The sequence below is a fragment of the Schistocerca nitens genome, chromosome 1, assembly GCF_023898315.1.
Source record: "Schistocerca nitens isolate TAMUIC-IGC-003100 chromosome 1, iqSchNite1.1, whole genome shotgun sequence".
NCBI classification, from domain to species: domain Eukaryota; kingdom Metazoa; phylum Arthropoda; class Insecta; order Orthoptera; family Acrididae; genus Schistocerca; species Schistocerca nitens.
Genome location: NC_064614.1, coordinates 573,838,310 through 573,858,876, shown reverse-complemented (window position 1 = coordinate 573,858,876; position 20,567 = coordinate 573,838,310).

The window sequence follows — 20,567 nt, the reverse complement described above, 5'->3', positions numbered from 1 at the left end:
GTTTGAAAAGCGTTACTTTCAAAGTAAATATCGTTTTACGTAAGTTGAGCTATGTGCAAGAATGTACCATGAATTTATTAAATCACAGAGCGTTTGACTCTCATTTAAAAATTAACTTTTTGATGACGAGCCATTTAGAAGAATTTCGAACCCTGAAGATCAGACATTTATCTTATCAATAAAAATTTTACTGGCACATTTGTGTGATTTATCTTAAAGTGTAACACGCGCAAGAAAGGTCAACAGCATATGCGAAAGCTTAGCTTCTCTTGCAGCTTGAGACCAATATTATATGTGAAAGCTTTTCTTTTCTTGTAGCAACACTATGTACTGTATATTAATGTAAACTATCAACTTTCTGTGTTTGTGTGTTCGTGCTACTTAACAGTGATGTTGCTGTTGGCTGACTACCTCACGTGTCCTATGTTCTGAATATCCGCTGCCATTGGCTGGCGAGATCGCGTGACATGAGCTACTAACGGCTTTCAAAAGCGCATCGAAATCTCTATTTCAATGATTCGGAAAGTAACATGCGGTGTTTGGTGAAATTCCAATGTGTGCTGTCGTAATACGAAAATACGCAGCGTACATGTTGCTGCACATCAAAGATATTTCCTAAACGTGTCTTTTTCCCTGGGTTTCGTTTTCTAAAGTGCCGGGAAATTGTAAGCCCTTGAATAAAACCATAACCATTCACAGGATTGATAAGGGAATATATACTGTCACCCGGGAGAAAGTGTATTTTTAACCGGAAAATCCGTGAATTTTTGTTTGTTTGTCCACGTATACACCCTGATAAATCGCGTGCCGCTTTAATGCTGTTGTGTCATCTTCTCCAAAGAATTTAATTTAGTATGCTCTGTTTTGAAACTATGTCGTCTCATTGCTACACATGACGACTCGTTTATTCACCAGACGTCTTTCAAAACCTAACGCTGTAGGTATAACAGTTTCCTCGTAATTTTCTTTCTATGAAGTCCATTTCCCTGTAACCAAAGCTTCGAAGTTTCTGCAAAGTTTTTTTTTTTTTTTTTTGCGTTGTTTGTAATATCGCTATCATGGTAGTCTGGCGCGTAAGGCACAAGACTCCGGCACTGGAGACCCTCGGTTCAGTCGTGGGTAGGAGTGGAATATTTTGATCGTCCCAGTCTCTCCAGGGCTGCATGCTTTCACCCAGTCTGATATCAAATGAGTAAAGGGGTCTCTACGCCGCCCTCCTGGTGCCGCGGCGCACAAGTGCGGGACTCCATCAGTAGGCCGGTCACGGGCTGTGCGCCACAGACTTTACTTTCATTGAAAAACAAATTTTCACTCTGACGCGGAGTGCGCGCTGATATGAAACTTGCTGGTAGTTTATAACTGTGTGCCGGACCGAGACATGAACTGGGAACCTTTGTCTTTCGCGAAAAAGTCCTCTACCAACTGAGTTACCAAAGCGCGTATCAAGACCCGTTCTTACGGCTTTACTTCGGCCAGTAACTCATTTCCTACCTATCAAACTTAAGTTTATTCTTCATAATATCGCAAAATGGGTGCCTGAGAACACATTTATCCATACCGTGAATAGGATGTATATTGTTTTCGCTTTTCGTCTTTGGTCAGAAAACTGAATCTCACCCTGATGGCCGGCCGGAGTGGCGGAGCGGTTCTAGGCGCTACAGTCTGGAACCGCGCGGCCGCTACGGTCGAAAGTTCGAATCCTGCCTCGGGCATGGATGTGTGTGATGTCCTTAGGTTAGTTAGGTTTCAGTAGTTCTAAGTTCTACGGGACTGCTGACCTCAGAAGTTAAGTCCCATAGTGCTCAGAGCCATTTGATTTTGAAATCACTCTGATGGGCACTATGTCCCACCTGTCATAATTTTCACAATTTTGACAACAGGAATATTTTTCTTTCACCTTGCAGCACCTCTACTGCCAGCACCGTCATTCGTTTCTCTTTCTCATTGTCAGTAAATTAGATGACGTTAACAGTTAGCCGCCGCGACAATTTCCACTCTGCCTCTGACAGGAAGGTAGCTGTGTCTAGTCACTTGACCAAGACAATGCACGCTACGACTTCGTCTGCAGCTCGCTATGTAGCGTAGTGGCTTGGAATCTTCGTAAAGCTGCTGACCCGGGCTGCGGCTGCCACATACAGGCAACGACTCTTCTACTGCAACGGGCAGTGGAGTGCAACCTGTTCAGGGGTTCGCAAAGTACGAAACTGAAGCGGTCAGTAAATGTCACTAAAAATATGTCTACAACTATGGTAGGTAGACACAGAAGAAGTGTGAATAGCACTGGTTTAGGAAAGAATGTAAACTTGCATCAACATGAACATACTGAACAGTCTCATATTCCACAGAGACATAGATAGAGATGACAAAACTCATGGGGTGCCTCCTGATGTCGTGGCGGACGTCCTTTCGCCAGGCGTAGTACAGCGACTCGACTTGGGATGGACTCAACAACTCGCTGGGAGTCCCCTACCTCTATAGCCGTCCATAATTTCGAAAGTGTTGCCGGTGCAGGATTTTGTGCACGAACTGACCTCTCGATCATGTCCCATAAATGATCGATGTGATTCATATCGGGCGATACGGGTGGCCAAATCATTCGCCCGAATTGTCCAGAATGCGTTTCAAATCCCAATGGCCCTGTGATATGGCACATTGTAATCCATAAGAATTCCATCGCTGTTTGGATACAGGAAGTCCATGAATGGCTGCAAATGGTCTTCAAGTAGTCGAACATAACCATTTATAGTCAATAATCGGTTCACTTGGACCAGAGGACCCAGTCCACTCCATGTAAACACAGTTCACACCATTATGGAGCCACCATCAGCTTGCACAGAGCCTGGTTGACGACCTCGGTCTATGGCTTCGTGGGGTCTGCGCCACACTCGAACCCTACCATCAACTTTTACCAACTGAAATTGCGGCCCACTTGATCAGGCCACAGTTTTCCAGTCGTCTAACGTGCAACCGAGATGGTCACGAGCCCAGGAGAGGCGCTTCAGGCGACGTCGAGCTGTCAACAGAGGTACTCGCGACAGTCGTCTGCTGCCACAGCACATTAACGCCAAATTCCACCGCACTCTCCTAAGTCCCACATTGATTTCACGCAGTGTTGCTTGTGTGTTAGCACTCACAACTCCACACAAACGCCGCTGCTCTCGGTCGTTAAGTGAAGGCCGTCGACTGGTGCATTGTTCGTGGTGAGAGGTAATGCCTGAAGCTTGATGATGTCGGCACAGTCTTGACACTGTGAGTCCTCGAATACCTAATTCCCTAACGATTTCCGGAATGCAATGTCTCATGCGTCTTGCTCCAACTACCATTCCGCATTCAAAGTCTGTTAATTCCCGTCGTGCCACCATAGTCACGTCTGAAACCTTTTCACATGAATTCTCTAAGTACAAATGAATGCTCCACCAATGCACTGCCCTTTTATACCTTGTGTACGCGATACTACCGCCATCTGTGTATGTGCATATCGCTATCCCATGACTTTTGTCACCTCTGTGTACTTTTTTTTTTTAAACTGGTAAACTTAGAAATACTCACGATAGATTTGTTCGAGTAACCGGACTTTTTTCAGGATGTCTGCAGATGTCGGTCGTCCTTTAAAGTACTTGGATGCACCAATGCATTTCTTTAATGGATACACATAAATTACTTTTTGTAAAGTGAATAAGACCATCGTGAACGCAGCAAGACATGACCTCGCGTTCTTTTAATTAGTTTCCAGTAAGTCGAATTCGAAAACACCTGAAATTGTGAAATCAAATACATAAGTATTAACTATACATGTAAATATACAGTTTGTTACTTAGAGGTCCTTAACAATGTCCAGTGGAATTCATATTCTCCTTGTATAATTTGTGATTAAATAAATACGTGTAATTACGTCTAAAATCAATGTGGAATATATTTTAATTCAAAAATAAGAATAACTAAGAAAATGTTGTAATTAGAATTTTATTTGTGTACTTTGCGAAGCAAATTGTTTACAAATAGAGGATAATATTACTTGTTATGAAACCTGTTAAGACACCTTCAGCATTCGCGAGTTGTTCCTATTCCCGCAACGTATCAAGTATTATGCCACACGTTTAGGTGTTTTCTGCACCCCAAATCATTCAGCATCCAACGCACCATGTGCAGATAGCTGTAAGCAGGGTGGTTAATAGTAAGATGACACATGACACTGGATTCTTGTAGAGATTTAGTTCACCTTTCCAGAGGCCATTTCATTCATAAATGCTAAGTGGAATTTGTGCCTTGGCGTGTTAACAACGCCTGATTATTTTGTATATATTATCGCTGCCTCACCAATACATAGCCTCTGGTTTTTATTTATTTTTTCCTTATACAGTCCACTTTGCTTTCCAACTGTTCCCTGTGTGTGTGTGTGTGTGTGTGAGTAATTGAAAGATTATGAATAATCTGAAATACGCTCCAGTGTATTCAGAACCTTTCGTATAGTTGCAGCTTCACAGTGTCAATCTAACATTTAGATAGCTTGTGCTAAAACGAGTGACGGTGGTCAGTAACAGTGGGCAGTAGTCCAATTTTGTAAGTTACAGATGTCTAATTGAAAACGCTAATTCACCCCCCCTCCCTACAATCGCGGTGTGAACGCACCTCAGAACCACAAAATCAGGAACTTCTATTCGGTGGGATCTGTTAAGTGATGGTCATGCTTCTGCAAACACTGCTCTATCATCGTGGACAAAGCATTCCATTAAAATAAATGTTCGTTATAATTAAACTTTCGCTACCTGAGAGCGCCCCCATGAAAAACAAGTGATTGTAGGATAATGAAACTTTGTGGAAACATTTGTAAGGATGTACGGAAAAGAAACAACGAATAAACATTTGGAAGAAAGTCATTTTAATTTCCACATAAGAGGGGAGTAGTTACTAATTGTGTACCGTGTTTACTGTCCAAGTTACAAGCGTTGCTCAGCGTGAGGGCCATATGCGTCGACGACAGTCTGGACACCGCACTAGAGACATGTCTACTGCTGACCGAAACAACATCGGTCCATTGAATGTTCAGGTTTCGTGACACAGATCTTGCAGTGTTTGAGGAATGCGTATTGCGTTTAGCTTTCTCAGCCATTGCAACAATAACTTATGCAACAATTTGTGGCGCAATTGGCCGTCGGCCTCTCCCAGAAGCTGGAGCCAAATCGCCTGTCCAGTCGAACTGCCGTATCATGTTCTTCAACCCCAGTGTGAAAGGGGGACCGCTCCGTATTCTTTTATTGCGTCCATACTCACGAAGACCAGCAGCACTATTGCCGTTACGATAAAACAGCAGGCTCACCTTTTCCAGATCCATGTTGACTGCTTGCAAGTGTAATGCACACTGATGCTCGTGTTTCAGCGCAATGTGCCATACTAGTTTCGGCGCCTCACGTTAAGTCATGACAGTAACACTACTAACTATTTAAATCCTGCCTTGCACCGCCTGATCGTTAGTCTTATAAAGTTGGCTATCCATAGAGGAACTAGTTTACCATCTACATGGCTCAAGTAGCGGAAGTTTAATTACAACCACCTTGGAGTTCGGTCTGAGTTTGCCGTTAATTTGGTAAAGCTCTTTGGGGAGATAATACAAATGTTTCGGGAGTCTTCTTTATTCTAAATTTTTCTTGGGTTAAATTAACGCGTTTTATGCAGTTCTGTGGTTCTTGTATTGGCTTGAAAGGATGAGCAGAAGTCTGCATTTTGTGGTGTTTGTAGTAATATAAAATGGGCGATATTACTTGCAATGTATTTCCCAGTTCCTGCTATTTGCTTTTTGCGTTCTATGTGGTTGATTTTCCCTCTTTTTAAATTGCCTTCCTCTGTGAATGTTAGGCTGCATTCTGGCCATCAGTTAACGATGTGCTTCTGAGTTCAAGATTACCAACCCGTAGTTATCTTTAAATGATAGAGGTCGTTATCCTGAGCTTGATGAATACTCACACACATGTGCATTTCTTATTTGTTTTACTGATTCTGAATTTATCAGCCAACCAAATTTCATGAATGTGAATACACCTGCAAGGCAGTCCCTTGCATTCATCTCAGAGTAAGTAAAAATGGTTATGTATATTTGTGGACAATTTCTGCTTGTTAAAGGTTTTCATATTTTTTCACCATTGTTTGTGTTGGTCATTGACACCGCTAGTCCATCTAGATGTACCATCCTGGCACTATACTGCACACTGTACGTCCTGGCAAGCATTTATCCAGCTACATTATAATCGTTCAGTTCCTGAATGCATTAACCCATGAATGAGTCGCATGTGCTCCTGGTTTCTACAGGGATCCTCCGATTTCCAAACGACGGACGGTGTTTCATTATTTTACCTTGTATGTTTCCCTGCGTTAGATGAGTAATTGTCTGTTATGGGATCATTTATAGCACTATATGTTACATTACTTTTGTGTGCTCTTGGGTGGAACTGTATTCTGTAACGATCACCATTCTGATGTTAATGAATAAATTAATTTTGAGGTCAGTAGATTTCGAGATGACTAATCACAGCCTGGCATTTCATAACCGCTTCCCCACTCGGTCACTCTCAACCCCCAGGTAATGTAAACTGAGTATGAGATTTTAATACACACAGTATTAAAAGCAAGCTATGTTCTCTGTGGATTCGTCTAATACAATTACAGAGAATACTGCACTGCTCAGGACGTTATTTTCCCTATCTGCTGTATGCCCATCAAGTAGTCACTAAATTCCTGTCATAGTTATCGATTGTGTATTGGAAGTAGATCTGTTTACAACTACTCTGTTGAACTGATTGCCTTTTACGATATGAAATTCATCCAACTGGCACACAATGTGGCGAACATAACGTGAATGAGAGAGACATGACGTCGTTATGGGTGCAGAAAGTCGAAATAAATCCAGAGAGCATACGGTTAGCTTTGAGTCTTTAAATTAGTTCATTTCTCATACTAAATTGTGTTAACTATTTCGAAAATATCTCGATTACCTGTAAGTCGCAGAAGCTTAGCCGAGAAAGTCAAAGTGAAAACTGCTATTCGTAACGACTTGAGCCATAGGAACAGGGCAAGGGACAGATTGAGACATGGACTGAAAGACGAAGCTGCAGTGGTTAGAGCACATTTATAGATACGGAATGTCTGAGTATGGTTAACTACTGGACGCACAGCGAGTACAATCCTGGGAATATAACCCGCAGGTCCGTGGATCAAAACTACGTTCTGCTACTATGAGCATTTGCCAAGATAGAATATCGTTTGGAGTGGCTGTATGGTTTTCTGTTTTAACAATTTACGTAACTTGATACACTATTTGCTGCTACCGAGTTTACAGGCAAAGTGCAGTTACTAAGCATGGTTGCTGGTTGGACATGTTGGATGATCGAATAGTGTTTATACTGTGTTAATCGCCATCCGCTGTGTCGCAGAGTTATTTATATTATGTTTTAGGTTTAACCGAAGCCTAGTTTTAGTCAAAGAGTCTATTGGTTCTAGTTAGTTTCACTAGCTTAAATTGCTAGAAATTCTGTCTATTGATGTTACAGCAGTTATTGTCTATCGGATTTGATCCCAGTTCGTCATTTACGAGTACTGCTTGCGCCCAACTTGTGTAATTTAATTTTTGTTTCAGGATTAATTTTATTGCTTGCTATTTTAGTTGAAGCCTTGTGGGCGTTACTGTTTAAATTTTATTTATGCGTTCTTCTATTGAACTAGCTTGAGTCATTTGCTTTCAGTTAAAATGCTCAAGTGATATTTCTCTGAAGCTTATATTTCGCATTATTTTATAATTGCCCGTTGGTTGTTCTGACTTGCTGGGCTTATAGTTGTTAAGTTGCTAGCTGATGTGTTGATTAAACGTTTAGTGATGATTGATACATTTTTCTTTGGAATATGGGTTAAATGAAATCTTTACTGCCTGTTTTGTAAAGCCTTTGCTTTATTCAGTTCATTTGAGACAGAGATTCTATGTAATGTTACAATGTTAAACCTCAGTTAATAGTTTCTAAATACGCAGATATCAAATCTGTTGGTTTCCTTACATCCATGAGAGATTGTTAAATTTCACGTGTTTAAAAGAAAAAGAAACAAATTATAACTTGTTAAATAAAGTATTCTCTGAGTGACGTTTTATGATTTTGTGCCTTGTACCTTAACAATCCCAGTATCCTAGTTCCTCACTTTCTAATACAGTGTAACTATAACCATGATTACAGTTGTAATAACAAGCTATTAACTGATACTCTTGCATCTCTTCGATACCCAACTGCAAGGTCATTTAAATTATGTGCCACGCAAGACTCAAGAACCAGTTCTCTTCACTGAAACTAAACACCGAAACTGAAACGTTTAATAGACTTTGTAACAGTAGACAGCGGAGGAGCCTGAGGATCAGTAGTCCATTACTGACCATTCAAATGTGGACTGTTAAGCTTCTAGAGTAACTGCCACGGATAATTTCAAAATTTATTTTCATTCCGTGAGTACCTTCTAAGAATAATATAAAATGTAGTTCAAGCAATGGTCATCGCTTGGAAAGAGACAGAAGGAGACCATTTTATTATGCAGGCAATAGAAACATTTTTGACAAGTATGAACGTCTTCATTAAAGGTGATAACTTAAGTAAGGCAATCATGTAGAGTAGGGTTCAGAGCCAATGTCTTATTCATATTAACTATCGTCTTTCTAGAACGAATTCTCACTCTGCAGCAGAGAGTGCGCTGCTTTAAATATTCCTCGCTAATCAGAACTGTGTGCCGCACAGGGACTCGAATCCGCCACCTTTGTCTTCCGTGCGCAAGTGCTCTACCGACTGCGCCATCCAAGCACAACTCACTGTCCGCCTTCACAGTCCTATTTTCGCCAGTACCTCACCTCCTACCTTCCAAACTTCAAAGAAGTTCTCTTGCATACCCTCCGAGACAAGCACTCTCGAAAGAACGGATTTTGCGGAGACTTGGTTTAGCCACAGCCTGGGGAATTGTTTCCATAACGAATTTTCACTCTGGTGCGAAGTGTGCTCCAATCTGAAGCTTGATAACAGATTGAAACTTTTTAACGGACCATAACCCTAACGTGGGGTCTTTGCCTTGAACACTTGCCCACGAAAGGCAAAGGTCCCAGTTTCGAGTCCCGCTCTGGCACACAGTTTTAATCTGTCTGGAACTTTCAGCAACTGTTTTCTTCAACACTGTCACATACAGGGGGAAAATCAACAGCATATATAGTTCAGTTTGTTCATAGGCTAGTGTATCATTCTTGGCCACTCCCATCAGCTCGTCCTCCGACTTATTGTGGATGCCACAGCATCTGGTAGCAGGAACACTCTGTCTAGCCTGGATATGATGGGTTACGGTCTCTGTAATCTTTCTAGATGGGTTATGCTTGGATACTGCTATATCGGTCTCAGGGCTTTTTTTCCATGAAATCAGTTCTTTTGCTGTACGTACTGGAAATAAAATTCTGGAAGTCCTGACATGGAGCAGGATTTTGCGGAGTAATGCTACTAGTGAGAGCAGGGACTGGACAACTGAAACTCCTGCACGCAGTTCCTGAAGCTGATTGGCTGAAAGGTGTGAATGTCAAAACAATTTCATGGAGCTCGCAAAACAAAGAGTCAGCCGGCAGTCCTTATGGGCGTTAGAGGCAAGTCATGTACCCTCCGGGGCGTAAGTGGAGTCTAAGAGCGTGAAAGGGGGCTGGTTATGACTTTTTGTTGCTTATTATATTCAGAAGGCCTTGTATGGTGGCCAGATTTGGTTTTGGTTGTCATCCGATGACATGCAGACTTTCGCCTCGAGAATTATACATACACATCTCCATCAACTTCACAACCCAGCACACCTATCAATCATTAGCACAAGTGTGCATTCGTGAGGCATTCATAAGGTTAAGATAGTACATCATTTTTATATGCATTAGTATTAGATCAGGAAACTTCTCACAAATCGTTCCAGTCATGAACACTCATGTAAAAAGTTGAAGGGGTAATTATAAATATGTAAATCAACACACTCCAGCTTTTTGGATTACAGGAGGCTATGAAGGAGTCAAATCATGTGTCCATTCCTTCATGCAGAATATTACTGTTACTGTTTGCTATCTGCTCTTATTCCAGAGGTCAGAGAGAAAACTTTGGTGCCAGGGACTTGTACTTGGCTTCTTCAGTCAGTCCACAGTCAGCACCCGAATTGAAATAAAAATCTGTAAATCGACAACCGAGAAAATTTTCTCACACCTATGGGTAATCATTTTACTCAGTATAATGTGCCTGTTAATGTGATCGAAATCTCGGGACTTACGGAGTGTGGAGCAGGCATGGCGGAAAATGCACTGTCTTGGATAAACTCAGAACTATGAAAATTACACAAAATCCAACAGGTATGTAGGTATTCATATCAGCTCTTTGTGATCTACACTTTCAACAAGGTATTTGGCTCTAGCATTGTATCAGGGTACATGTGGTGACCTGAAGACCAAATTTGTTCAAACTTCGAAAAATCCGAAAAATAGAAAACTAATTGCAGTTTATCCCTTCTGTAGGTACTCATCTCACTCTACACATTACGATCTTTGCTCTAATAACGCACAGGGGGACGCATGAGAGTCTATGGCCAGTTTATTGTGAAACCAATTTACCCTAAGGCCAATTTACTGCAGAAAAATCAAAAAAATAGGAAACCAATGGGAATTTCTGCCTCATGTAGGTATTCATCTGATGCTGCATACTGTAATCTTTCTTCTGAGCGACACAGCTTTACAACATCAATCAATGTATGAGAACAATGGTCAAGTTCTCCTGAGAGCAAAAGACAGCAAGTCCGTCCGTCATCAACAAGAGCTGACGTGGAAGACGTCCGTCCCTCATGGGCGCCCAGACGGAACATCCTGTATCAAAACTGCTGGCTCTCCAGCAAACGTCTGATTTCCTCCCGCATTGGTGCTGGCGGTGAGTCATAACCATAGAACTGTTTCTATGTTCTCCCTCTCTGTTTATTCTTTCCACCGCCAACCAACCACCTACTTTAGTTTGGTTTTTGGTCTAGAAACTTGTAGAATTTATCCCTACTTAGTCGTCTAAACAAAATTCTGCCAATCGGAGACCACTCAGTGAAAAATTCACGGGAAGCTGCATGCTGTACGTCACTGCAGAAAGAACGGCTGCTTCAACACCGTGTCAGTCAGGACATTCCAAACTTGCCCTGCGTTGTTCAACAAGATTTCCAGATGCGACTGCAAGCTGCCAACCGAGCACTGGTGCATACTGTGTGCGCTCTCGCAATCCGGTCTGTGAGATCGCTGACCGTTGTAGCATGAAGGAACTCTGAGACGCCTCGCGTGACCATGTGGAACTTCCTGCGGCGAGCTGGCCTAGGAAACCACGTTTGAAAGCTGTGGCGCCGTATCCCCTCACTACCCGCTGCTTCCGGGCTGGTGAAGGCTGTCCACACACTCACCATGAGACCTACCTGTATGTCCCACACCTGCTTCTTATTCCACTGATCTCACAGGCTTTGATAATAAAACCATATACCCATCATGCAATGAACATTAAAACCCATAGGAAGCCAATAGTAATTTATGCCTCATGTAGGTATTCATCTGATGCTAAACACTGTAATCTTTCTTCTGAACGACACAGCTTTACAACATCAATCAATGTATGAGCACAATGGTCAGGTTCGCCTGAGAGCAAAACTCATGGGCGCCCATACGGAAGTCTTTTGTACTGACAATACCAGACCGTTCTCCTTCTCCAGGAAATGAAGGAAAACACTTTCTCTGGTTACTGACCGCCTGGCATCCGATTATCAAATATACATTGCACTACTATCTGCCCAGTACTTACAATCACAGTGGGTATAAATCTATAAATAACTTTTTGTCTCCTTCTACTGAAGTTCCCTAATCTCATAAAAGTTTATATGCAAGTTCACATCCCTCGTGAACTCATCTTGGTACTGTCCTTGTGCCTCAATGTTATTCAGTCTACTCACTCTCTTTGATTAGCATTTTCTCTAGAATTGCGTTCATTGCTGTGTGAACAGAACTCACTCAAGTGCAGGGGTGTGCGATTACTAGGAGGTCGAGAATTCCCGACAAAACTCCTACAATCATCATAGTTAACTCACCTGTTCTATGTACCGTGTCCACGGTTGCTTTCCCACCACGATCATGTCTTCTGGGGTAGAGAGATTGCCAGTCCTCCCAACCATAAGAAGCCATCAGAAAGAAAATAAATGACTCAAAACAAGTTATTATAGTCCCTAGTAACATGTAGTTTGTAGAAGGGTGTCAGCCTTCCATCTCCTCACATTCCTTTTGAGAACTTATCTTTGTCATCCTAGTTATCCGGTGAGCTTAATAATTTATGTATCCATGCCAGAGGGGGTCAATATCAAACTGATAAATGGGCTCGTACTGCCACGATCTTTGTAAATTTAACTCCATATTTAATTACTGAAATAACACCACATACTCGCTATATCTGTGAAGTTTGATCCCGTATTAACCTCCCTTTCTGTGTCATTCACTTTTTTGTCAGGCAGTGTATTTACTATAACAAGAAACTGTCCATGATGTGTTCCTGTAATTCTTACAGTAGACGAGCAGCAGAGGCGCCTAGACGCCACAATAAATCATGTCGTATGTGATAATATTCTTCAGTAGTTGTATACTTAGACACAAGGTATCCGTTGTACAAAAATCCTGCGATGCAAGTAGTACATTAGTTACATATTTAAGCCATCTGTAGACAACAGTTTGAGTAACTATGGAGCTAACAACAAGTTTACAATACGTGTAATACTTGCGAAGTCTGTCATAAGCGAACGTTCATAATTTACAATTGGCGACTGACTCTGGTAGAGAAAGATACAAATTTAGCATTCATATGTGTTCAGCATTTTATCTGTATACTTAATTTAACCAATTCTATTGTAATATCTAGTTATGTAGCATAAACACAAATTTACTGCAGTGAGACGACCATTTTCAGAACAAGTACTAGACATCCCAACGTAGCAAACAATTGTGTTAAAATTCTTGATAAGTGAACGCTTCTGGAACAATTTCTCTTCTCTGTAAAACAAAATATTTTATGCAACAGAATCATAGACAAAATCATATCTTCAACATCTCACCACTTTTAATTTAAAATTTTCTCGATACCACGAATTAAAATTTTTAACCAGCCTGGTAAAGCACGATGTCTTAAGCTACGACAGAGTAAATCTGAAACAGGGTTGAAGCTACGGCATGAATAAATTTAAGAGAAGCACTCTTTGCCGTAAGTTCTACTTGGTCGCCGATGGAGGGCATCTTCATTGTTATGCATTAGGGAAAGATTGGCCCCAGGAGCTGGCGCGTGTGTTCCGCGGGCGGGAGCCGCGCGGAAAAGGCAACCGCTTCCGCTGCGAGGGCATCGTGGCAAACGGGCGAGCTGTCGGCCGGGAGCTCTCGTAAATGCTCGTCAACAGTGGCCGCACACTCCCGGTCGTTCTGCGCTGACGTCCTGACCGTTTCCCAACTCTATTAGAGTTTCGGACATCCTCTCAGACAAAAAGTATTCAAATGTGTGTGAAATCTTATGGGACTTAACTGCTAAGGTCATCAGTCCCGAGGCTCACACACTGCTTAACCTAAATTATCCTAAGGACAAACACACACACTAATGCCCGAGGGAGGACTCGAACCTGCGCCGGGACGAGCCGCACAGTCCATGACTGCAGCGCCTTAGACCGCTCCGCTAACGTCTCAGTCAGTAGCCAATACAGTTAAACGTTCGCTCACGTCACTTGTGTTTCACACTCGTGAAACAAGTTTCACCCTCAGTCGCAGTAATGCCCCCTACACTCCCTCCCTCCTGTTGGTATCTGCCACCTTAACGCCTATAAAGGTGAGAACTAAAACTTTTAATTTGTTTTATATCATTTTAAAAAGCCTGCGAATTTTAGATGTATGTCTTTATGCCCGTAAAAGCACAGATTCTTTACCAAGTTTATGACGTTATCAGTGCCAAAATCAATGGTATTAACTATTTTTTTCCTTTTTTATTGGCTTCTAGCATACAAACTTTTTAGCCGTCACAAATAAATGTACTGACATGGTATTAACTATGTGCCATCTTGCTTAAAAATGAAAGTTACATGCGACTTGGAATTCATTACATTCATTATTATACGAAAATATATGTACTTACCAAATACATATGTCATAAATACCTTTCTTTTTATACATTGTAGTCTACAGAACCGTAAACCCAAGAGGAATCATGCCACTTTGCCTGACTAGTACGTTTACTCTTAGCTTATTTACAATACGGGTTAATTTTAATGCCAATAATAATCTATTGCACACACGACACATGTACACTCCTGGAAATTGAAATAAGAACACCGTGAATTCATTGTCCCAGGAAGGGGAAACTTTATTGACACATTCCTGGGGTCAGATACATCACATGATCACACTGACAGAACCACAGGCACATAGACACAGGCAACAGAGCATGCACAATGTCGGCACTAGTACAGTGTATATCCACCTTTCGCAGCAATGCAGGCTGCTATTCTCCCATGGAGACGATCGTAGAGATGCTGGATGTAGTCCTGTGGAACGGCTTGCCATGCCATTTCCACCTGGCGCCTCAGTTGGACCAGCGTTCGTGCTGGACGTGCAGACCGCGTGAGACGACGCTTCATCCAGTCCCAAACATGCTCAATGGGGGACAGATCCGGAGATCTTGCTGGCCAGGGTAGTTGACTTACACCTTCTAGAGCACGTTGGGTGGCACGGGATACATGCGGACGTGCATTGTCCTGTTGGAACAGCAAGTTCCCTTGCCGGTCTAGGAATGGTAGAACGATGGGTTCGATGACGGTTTGGATGTACCGTGCACTATTCAGTGTCCCCTCGACGATCACCAGTGGTGTACGGCCAGTGTAGGAGATCGCTCCCCACACCATGATGCCGGGTGTTGGCCCTGTGTGCCTCGGTCGTATGCAGTCCTGATTGTGGCGCTCACCTGCACGGCGCCAAACACGCATACGACCATCATTGGCACCAAGGCAGAAGCGACTCTCATCGCTGAAGACGACACGTCTCCATTCGTCCCTCCATTCACGCCTGTCGCGACACCACTGGAGGCGGGCTGCACGATGTTGGGGCGTGAGCGGAAGACGGCCTACCGGTGTGCGGGACCATAGCCCAGCTTCATGGAGACGGTTGCGAATGGTCCTCGCCGATACCCCAGGAGCAACAGTGTCCCTAATTTGCTGGGAAGTGGCGGTACGGTCCCCTACGGCACTGCGTAGGATCCTACGGTCTTGGCGTGCATCCGTGCGTCGCTGCGGTCCGGTCCCAGGTCGACGGGCACGTGCACCTTCCGCCGACCACTGGCGACAACATCGATGTACTGTGGAGACCTCACGCCCCACGTGTTGAGCAATTCGGCGGTACGTCCACCCGGCCTCCCGCATACCCACTATACGCCCTCGCTCAAAGTCCGTCAACTGCACATACGGTTCACGTCCACGCTGTCGCGGCATGCTACCAGTGTTAAAGACTGCGATGGAGCTCCGTATGCCACGGCAAACTGGCTGACACTGACGGCGGCGGTGCACAAATGCTGCGCAGCTAGCGCCATTCGACGGCCAACACCGCGGTTCCTGGTGTGTCCGCTGTGCCGTGCGTGTGATCATTGCTTGTACAGCCCTCTCGCAGTGTCCGGAGCAAGTATGGTGGGTCTGACACACCGGTGTCAATGTGTTCTTTTTTCCATTTCCAGGAGTGTATATTAATCCCCGTGAAAGCGGCGGCTGTAATTTCAATTTGTAATTTTGCTATATCATTTTAAATTTATTTTAAGAGCCAGTTATGAATTTTAGACTTGTTTATGTTGACAGCCGTGGAAATATACAAAACTGTAATAGTTTAACTGTTATTGTTATTTTGTTACATACCGACTGGACTCTGACTCGCTCAACAACAAGATATGACCCGGCGGAGGTTCGAGTCCTCCCTCGGGCATGGGTGTGTGTGTTTGTCCTTAGGATAATTTAGGTGAAGTAGTGTGTAAGCTTAGGGATTGATGACCTTAGCAGTTAAGTCCCATAAGATTTCACACACATTTGAACATTTTTTGAACAAGATATGATATGTCTTGCTTTTTAATCTTAGAATGCAGCTGACCAGAGAGCTTACATTAACTGTACACTACACAAGCGACTTCCTCCATTGTATGTATTACTGCTGCGTTATACACAGCCCGATGTATTTAACGTGTGGCCATTGGCTGCTTTGTGTAAGTTATCACGTTGTAAGTTGTATCAACGATGTTCATTCGTTGTGTGGTTGTGTAACACAATGTATCTCCACGGTTTTGAAGATGTTTGCGTGAAACATGCTAATAAAGGAAAGTTAACGCCACTTGTGGCTACTCTCCAATTTTAATTTCTAGCTATCGCTGTTCCCGCTGTAGGCGATGCCAACGCTTGTTAAAGAAACTTGAGTTAGTTAGGTCTGATCGGTAAGTTCAGTTCTCCCGTAACAACCGTTCGATAATTTACATTCACTTTACCCCAGTTCCCCTGAATTACTTTAAAACCAGCATTGGTCCTTCTAGAGAGCGGCTGATTTCTTTCCTCATCCTTCCTCAATGTGAGAGGCTGTTCTGTCTAAACTTCACGTCGTCGACAGTACTTAAAATCATAATCTTTCTTCAGTGGTTAGCACACTGGACTCGCATTCGGGAGGACGACGGTTCAATCCCGTCTCCGGCCATCCTGATTTAGGTTTTCCGTGATTTCCCTAAATCGCTTCAGGCAAATGCCGAGATGGTTCCTTTGAAAGGGCACGGCCGATTTCCTTCCCCATCCTTCCCTCACCCGAGCTTGCGCTCCGTCTCTAATGACCTCGTTGTCGACGGGACGTTAAACACTAATCTCCTCCTCCATAATCTTTCTTCCTGTCTATTGTACCTATAGCCTCAGTATTTTTTTCCGTTTAAATCTATATAAACTTTAACACTGGTGGCTCAGCTAACTATCGAAAAGAAACCGGCCAGTTCGAGAAAGTATGTGGGACTTTTTGTTACAGTGCCCCGGGACTTAAGACTCCCAGAAAATATCACCGAAGTAACAGATCCGTCAGGGGCAGTTCAGCCGCTCTGCAGTTGCCGAACTCGATTGTTGTTCTGTGAATGTGAACTGGAAACGCGAAGTAACAACCACAGCTAAACCAAGACAAGGTTGACCTCACGTACTTACCGAGAGGGACTGTCGAGCACTGCCGACGTGGTGTCTGTAAAAAGTCGCATGAAATCAGAGTTACTCTTGACTTCCAAAGTGCTACCAGCAGTCTATCTAGCGTAATTTGTGTGCGTACGGAGTTATAAGGAATGTGGTACAATGGTGGAGCAGCTCCTCGTAAGCCAGACATTTCTGCAGTCAGTGGTACGCGACTCTTGAGGTGGTGTAAAGAGTGAAAGCAGTGGACAATCTATAACTGGAAACGAGGCATTTGGAGCGATGAATCACTGTATACCTCAGTCTGATGGCAGGATATGGGTTTGGCAAATCCCTGGACAACGTTACCTGCTATCATGTGTAATGCCGACAGTGAAGTACGGAGAATGTGACGTCACAGTATGCGGATGTTTTTCGTGGTTATCATGTTGTCCTTTTATTGCACATAATAAAACGCTAAATGCGGAATGAGATGAACACATGTTACAGCATTATCTGCTGCTTACAGTAGAGGAACAGTTCTGAGTCGATGATTGTTTATATCAGCATGACAATGCACCTCGTCATAAATCAGCATTTCTGAGGCAATGGATTGTAGACAACAGTATTCCCGAAGTGGATTGGCCTACCCAGCGTCCCGACGTGAATCCAGTAGAACAACTATGGGATGCCTTAAAACGTTGACATGTTGCCTGGTCGGACGAGCCTCGTTTCAAATTATATCGAGAGGATGGAAGTGTAGGGGTACGAAGATCACCTCATGAATCCATGGACCCTGCATGTCAGCAGGGGACTCTTCAAGCTGGTGGAGGCTCAGGAATGGTGTGGGGCGTGTGCAGTTGAAGTGATATGGGACCCTTGATACGTCTAGATGCGACTCTGACAGATGACACGTACGTAAGCATCCTATCTGACCACCTGCATCCATTTATGTCCATTGTGCGTTCCGACGGACTTGGACAATTCCAACAGGACAATGCGACATCCCACCCGTCCAAAATTGCTAACCGAGTGGCTCCTGGAACACTCTTCTGAGTTTAAACACTTCCGCTGGCCACCAAACTCCCCAGACATGAACATTGTTGAGCATATGTGGGATGCCTTGGAACGTGCTGTTCAGAAGAGATCTCCACCCCCTCGTACTCCTACGGATTTATGAACAGCCCTGCAGGATTCATGGTGTCAGTTCCCTACAGCACTACTTCAGACATTAGTCGAGTCCATGCCAGGTCATGTTGAAGCACTTAAGCACTTCTGTTTGCTCGCTGGGGGCCCTGCACGATATTAAGCAGGTATACCAATTTCTTTGGCTCTTGACCCTCGGCATAAACAAATGTAACGTGTTGCGCGAAGATATGCTGATAGATCGATTAGTGAATTATTGCACGATTGCAGAATAATCACTGATATATTTTCAAGTGTTGTTACGATTCCACCTGGGCTTAGGGCGTCATGACCATTGACTTCATTTTCATCCTTTTTTTTTAAACACAGATGTAGTAACGTAAAGCCTTTCGCAAGAGCTACTTTCCAGCGGTCCCCAATTATTGCTTGTGAGGGTGAATAAAGCGAGCATTGTGCAGTTTGGAGTAATATTTCGCCCGTGCCGTTCCAGTAGGACAGTTCTGTGCTGTACGACCTTTAAACGCACTCTGTTACACAGATGCGATATAAATTCTTTGGCGATTTGACACCATGGGTGTCGGATTGGAAATAATAACTTTGGCTCGGAAACAACAAGATAGGGGCCAATCTTCTTTGAATTAAAGTTCATAAAGTTTATTTGCAGAGCTTGTTAGCTGCAGCATTAAATGAAGGAAAGCAGGTGGAGTCAATATGACTAATTAAAAAAACTGTAGCTTATAGTTTCAAATAACAACGTTTATTTGAAAAGAAGCAACTCAGTTCCTTTTACAGCTGAAACTTCTGAGATAGCAACGTAAGCTCACAGCAAATATGCTCAGTGCTTCACTAAATCACAATGAATGAAGACCAGAGTTCGTTTTTTCTACATGTCACTCCTTTTGTCCCGCCAGCTGACCCAATATAACGTGAAATGCTTAGTGAAAAACCAAAGTTTCACACTGACCTCTGTCGAAAGACTTGTGACCATGCGGTTGCCCACCGCCCAGAAACTGTGCAGCCCAACATGTCTGTAATGTCTCTTCACCTTAAGTCCACTTGCCATCACCTCCCAGCACGAAATGTTCCCTCTTTCCCCCCCCCCCCCCCCAAACAACTGCTCTAGTTCCATCCTTCCATTCTGTTTCTTCCGCCTCTACCACAGCTATCTAGCGCGTCATCGGCTGTCGCTTTCGTTGCCTCGTTTTTAGCGCACCGTCACCAAAGATGTATCTTAACAGAATATAAAATTTATAATTTTCAGGCCTGTTGGTCGACTTGCGTAAATGACGTCTTATATGAAGCGTGCTAAAACGCACCTTAATTTGATGTTATATAACGTACAAGTATTCAATTATTTCTTACTTAATGTTAAATCACTAGTCTTTACTCTTTTCAGATTTAGTAAATTAAAATACAAGAAATTATAGATCTAGCTTACCATTAAGATGCAACGTATGACACCACTGATCATTTATTTCAGCTGTACCATTTCCTCAACTTACAACTACAGCTAGACATTTACGTAATAATTCTGTAGAGGTCGTACTTTGGCCTAACCGATGTGGTGTAAACGTAATGAGGCTTCTGACTTTGCATACCGTAGCACCTTTTCATATGCTATTAAGCGTATCTGTGCGATATTTCCATCTCACTGTTGGCAGTCTGTAATCTTAAGCCTAGCTTTTTTTTTTTTTTTTTTTTTTTTTGTAGGTATCCGATACATTCTCGCATGAGTTTTCTTCGTCATATTGGCCACGCACCCGCTGGTCGCTAAAGTACTCTCTGCCCCGGCATAGTACCAGTGTAGTGTAGCGACTCACGGAGGTCCACTGTGTGCTGTAATTATCGTACAGCAGCGAAACTTGATAGACATGGTATTGCATTAACTCGGGACCGATTTTCACTGGAAAACAAATCAATTCCAACTGTAGCCACCAGGTGCAAATCTGGTGCTGTACACTGCTTGTATGGCGGTGTGGCATCCACGGTGTCATTTGACAAACCATAACGTGGCTATCGAGGAGGGAGACTGTGCGCTGCCAGTGAAACTCTTTTCTGTGAAGAGCAGCAATTACGGTACTGCATTGAGAGAGTATCGCCGACTGAAAGGTTTCTGGAGAGGCCCTATGTTATTAAATGGTTGAAAGAAGTTTATTAAGAAGCTCGAAAACACGGGTGAGCTTGGTGTGGTACCTGGA